Source organism: Triticum aestivum, chromosome 6A, assembly GCF_018294505.1.
Source record: "Triticum aestivum cultivar Chinese Spring chromosome 6A, IWGSC CS RefSeq v2.1, whole genome shotgun sequence".
Lineage (NCBI taxonomy): Eukaryota > Viridiplantae > Streptophyta > Magnoliopsida > Poales > Poaceae > Triticum > Triticum aestivum.
Window position 1 is genome coordinate 8,253,850 of NC_057809.1, and position 5,383 is coordinate 8,259,232.

General features: G+C 43.2%; 1 pseudogene; it reads right to left on the bottom strand.

Annotated features, from left to right (window-relative positions):
• Positions 1-433: 433 nt before the first annotated feature.
• On the bottom strand, positions 434-4,953 carry LOC123129939 (disease resistance protein RGA5-like; annotated as a pseudogene).
• Positions 4,954-5,383: the final 430 nt, after the last annotated feature.

A 5,383-nucleotide genomic window follows, 5' to 3' on the forward strand; every position in this document is an offset into this window, starting at 1 on the left:
TCTGCATGCAGCATTCCGTTGTTGAGTCCTCACAAAACTATCCCAGTTAACAGAACTTGGCATTCTGTTGTTGGGATGCCTGCAAACCAATATCATCCGGACAAGTCAAAACTTAGAAATTACGCAGGTGAGGGACTTCAGCACAGCCACATGCTTGTTCAGTTCTCTGGTTATTGTAAGTTAGCGTCTACAAAAGAGTTTTCAGAAGAAATTGAAGAATACCACAAAGATCACGTTTTTTTTAGTATACATCACAGAGCCATGCCGAAAGCTATCTGAAGAATCAAAGACTAAAGCTATACATCACACAAGCTAGAAGAGAATACCTCAACAGAATAGCACGGCATATACATATAACTCATTATTCTTCGATGTTACCATGGTAATAATCTTTCTTCAAACTATTGAAGTGTAACGTCTTATGCTCAATATTAGACCAGAAATGTGAACTTGAGCATACACCTATTTAGTTTCCTTCCATAAGGGGAAATCCTAGCAATACAAATTAAATTTCAGATAACTTTAGGCAGAAATCAGGCTACCGCTAAAAACCCAGCAACCCAGCCCTGAAATCTCGATACGCAATACTGCAGAATAACCTTTGAATGGTAACGAAACTATCAATATAGGGACTATAATTCATGCCTAGCTAGAGGAAGGTTGTACGAAGCGAACAAGAGAAACTGAGTGTACGATACTGGTGGCGGAAACTTACACGTACCAGCTGCATCGTGCGGAGTCCAATCAGAAGTTTGCTTTCAAGAAATATTTATCAGAATGATAGACTTCAATGCGAGGATTTTTGGGATGCCTGCCGACAGCATTCCTAAAGGCAGATTCAGCGCTGCTTTTTCCAGATTCGGCAGTATCATTGTAGATCACTGCATACACCTTTTCAAGTGCACACAAGTGCTCGATGCCGGCTGGTCCGCCCTCATTCCGCTTCCAACCTTTGACGCTGAAATGCAACCACAGCCACTGCAGCATGGGCATCGCCCCAGCCTGGAAGGTAAGGTATCATGCGGTAATCAAGGCAGTGTAAAGCGCTTTAGAGCAGGGAATGTTCCTCTTCCATAGACGACAACCATTTCTTTTGGGGGTCTTCGGGCCTTTAAGTCAAGGTTGGTGAGGGCGGGCAACTCCGCAAGAATACCAAGATCGTCCTCGAGTAGCTCGTCAACTTGCAGTTCCAACACACGGACACTGGAAAGTTCCCTCGTCCAGTTAGGGACCCTGGAAAAGCAACAACCCCATGGGAGACGGCTGCGTATGGTGAGTCTTTGAAGGCTGCGGAGAGGAGGAGAGAAGCCATGCATGCATCCTTCGGTACTTACGTACAGGTCCTCGAGGCTACCAAGTTTTCTCAAAGAAGAGCATAGAACATCCATGTGTCTCACCATGCTACCGATGAGAGTTAGATTTCTAATATTGGTCAGCTCTGCAATGCCCATGATGTTATCTAGTGAGTTTAATGAGAGATTAAACCCACGAAGAGATATAAGGGATTTCATTTTGCCGATCCCATCAGGCAGCCCTTTACCATGTCCAATACACAGATGCAACAAGTGTGGCAGATGAACTATATCTGATGGAACACTGGCACAGCGCCATATATCAATTGTTTCTAATTGTTGGAGCCCTCTAATCTGTGTTGGTGCATGCACATTGCCCTCAACCTGTACATATCTTAGCTGATACAGTTCGCTCATCCCAGTGAGATCAGCTGTTCTGTAATCCTCGACAAAAAGAACTCGGAGGAGCATGAATTTTGACAGAGGTGTTATATTGTTAGACCTTCCAAACATCATAACGGACCGAACCTGTGACAAACTAATCTTCCCCAGTAATAATGTCGCATTAGCTGCACCATTCAAGCGAACAGACAGCCGACGGACATTGTATTTCTGTGTTGTATTGTCTTGCGAACCGTCCACTACAGTGAGAAAATTCTCTTCTGCACACTTACACAGGATAAGATCGAGCATCATATCGTGTACTTTACATTCTGTCACCGACCCACTGCCGTCAAATCTTACTGGTTGAACAAGGCTCCTATTGACAAGCTCATTGAAATAGTTTCTAGCAATTTTCTGCATGTCTTGTCCATTTTCTTTACTAACAAAACCTTCCGCCATCCATTGGCGTTCCAGATCAGTCCTCCTTATTGTGTAGTCCTCTGGATACATACCAAGAACAAGCATGTCTTCAGCTGACATGGAAGATCTTTGTAGCTGAGGTTTAAGATTTGTCTCATCCCTTTCAGTGTGAGTTTTGTTCCAGACATCGAGCCCAAAGAATTCCGAACATGTTCCCACTCCTCTTGGTTGTGACTTTCACTTGCTAGCAGGCCTGCTATGCTAATAATTGCAAGAGGCAAGCCACCACACTTATTGAGAATTTCAACTGAAACATCTCTGAGTGGGTTAGGGCAAGCATCTTCCCTGCCAAATATCCTGCCAAAAAACAACCTTCTCGAGTGTTTGTCATTTAGAGGCTTCATTTGTAAAATATAATCATGATGACGGGAGCAACATGCTCCAGCCACTTCCTGAACTCTTGTCGTCACTATTGCTCTGCTGCCAAGTTCATTTTCTGGGAATGCACGTTTGATAATATCCCAGTCTGATACACCCCATAGATCATCAATTATAATCAAGTACCTGCCAAACATTTAGCATAAAGTTAAGTCAATTAGCAGAAAATTATCAAATTCTAATCTCAGATGTCGAACCAGACAATTTTACCTTTAATTAGTCAATATGTAGTTCTGATTGAATAAGTAAACGAACTCATAAATTCGCGTGCCATCAATCATTTACCCAAGATTGTGCATGTGACTAGATTGACCTGAGGTTGAGCTATATCTTTTAATGATTTGCACTTGAGAGCATTGTTTCTTTTCTACAAAAAGACTTCATTTAGAAAAGGTACCAGCTCTACCTCCAGCAAACTTTTTGAAGAATTTCTTCCGTCTTTTTGTCTGAGTGCTCTAAACCAAGATCGTTTTTAAGAATTTGTCCTTCTCTTTATCTAAGAGAGTTCTACCTCCTACCCTGTTTCATGTAAGTAATGCATCATTTCTTCTATTCAAATTCTCTAAATTTTTTAATCTAAGATGGGTTGTTCCGAGGAAATGTGTTACACCTTACTTTACATAAGGATTTTGTCAAGAAAAAATATTTGACATGACAACATATACTTTGAAAAGAGGATTCAGCTGGCAACATAAGATTTTAAAAAGAGTTATGGTGTGTTCTCCTCCTCCTCAACTCCAGTCAATTTCAACCCACACGTTGCAGCCATAAGAAACAAAAATTAGAAGTATCTAATTAAGTTGACTAATATGCATGCATATTCTTCTTAGCACTTCTTTTATTGTTTGCATTTCTTCAGGAACAACTATTATTTTCTCCAAGGTTCTAATACTCAAAGAATATACACTTTCATCTAAATTAATGGACAAAGCTTCTTGCAAAAAAAATAATAACTGACGAAGCTAAATATATATATATAGCATTTTGAAACATACCATAGACACCGGCAAATAACAACATACACAAAGTAAAATGGATACCTCTTGTTGTGTAGATGTTCCCTAGGTTGGTCCAACATGACATTTAAGCCGCAATCATGAGAAGATGGTTTACACCCAAGTTGGGACAGTAAATCACGGAGAAGTTTTGGTATGTCTGGCTTCTGGGAGACTGGCACAAAAGCACAACATTGAAATCCGATCTTGATCTTCCCATATACCACATTCGCAAGTGTTGTTTTGCCTAGACCTCCAAATCCCACAACCGATACCACCTTGAATTTCTTGTTCTCATCTTTTAGCAGGTTCTCAAGCTCCTTTGCTGGCCGTTTCACACCAACAAGATTGGCTGCGGCAACTCTTGGGTCAATTTCCACATTTTTTGATGGGGAAATATCAAGCTTGTACCATTGGCGCCGTGCACTTATCTCAAGCACCAGTCTCTTGATCTCCTTGATCTGACCGGCGATCTGATGACGGACTCTCAACTTTTTTAGGAGCCGAACAGTCTTCTTGGCGAACCCATGGTTTTCGGATTCACTTTTCTTCCCAATGTGATGCATAAAATCGTCAATGATGTCTTCAATGTCATAAGACATCTCCCTTAGCGTGTCCCTCCAGCTCTTGGTCTGGGGTTCTAGCTTGTCCACATCTGCAAGCACCTCAAGAGTATCCTTCATGCTGCCAAGCTCATGCTTGATGAACTTCACTTCCTTGCGTAGATTCTTGAGCTTGGCGAACTCCTCCCCCATGAGGGTGGTCAGCTTGCCCAGGAGGGAGTTCATGGCGCCAGTTGAAGCGCTCATCATGACTCCTACCATCTCTTTAATTAGTGAGTTACCTTGTCTGGCTTACTAGCTAGTTAGTCATACTTGCTTCTGCTTACATGTTGCCTTCTGCACCTGCAATATGTATGAAGATTAATATAACAAGATATATCCCCTCAAAGAAAAAAGTAGGCATCTACATGTCAGAACCCCTGATGGGGTTAGATATGAGACGAGATTTTTAGCACCCGAGTGTCCCGACACCCTGCTATCGCGACCATCTGTGCAAAGCCCAGTTCGTTGAGATCCGCACCATGTCCTGTACCGCAGTTTCATTAGAGCATCTGAGCCTGGAATTATTTGGAAAGTAGCTGAGCCTAGACTCGCACTATTCACCATAGGCAGAAGCAGTCGCGTCTGTGACCGGTCAGTCGACGTAGCTGAGCCTAGACTCTCAACAGTGCGCGTGTGTCTGAAGCAACAGGAGCAAAGTAAAGGATACTTACTTTTTACTACTCAGCGGGATCTTCTATGAGCAATGCATGTACTTTATTTCATGAAAACGTTGATCGGGAAAGAGATATAGGGAAGGCCACAAAGCTCTTTATACATAAATAATCTACGCTTCAGAAAATTATTATGGGTGGAGGGCAGCAGATCCCTGCGTGAAAAGAAGAAGGGAAGAAATGCAGAACAGAGTCAAATCTTGTTGGGTAATTTAATGGATCTCACGCAGATTTTGGCGTGCAGCAGCTGTGGAAGTAATGAACCTGCGGAGAAAGAAAAGGCTAAAATGGTGCTCACCTTGCCGCTCGCTCTGGCTGGGCGCGTACTCGCCGGCGCCGTCGCTGCAGCTCACCACGCCGCGGGTCGCCCGCGAACGAATCTGGAGGCTGCCATTGGAAGGAAGCCACGCGCTGCGGAGAGGAAAGAATCTCCGGAGGAAAGCATGCAAGGGAAGGGAAAGCAAAGTGGAATTTCAGGGAGCCACATGGAAACAGTAAGAGCATCTCCAGCTGTTGGCCCCCCCAGGACGCATAAAAATCGCTCCTTGGGGACGAGCCGGCGATACAATCGGAACTAG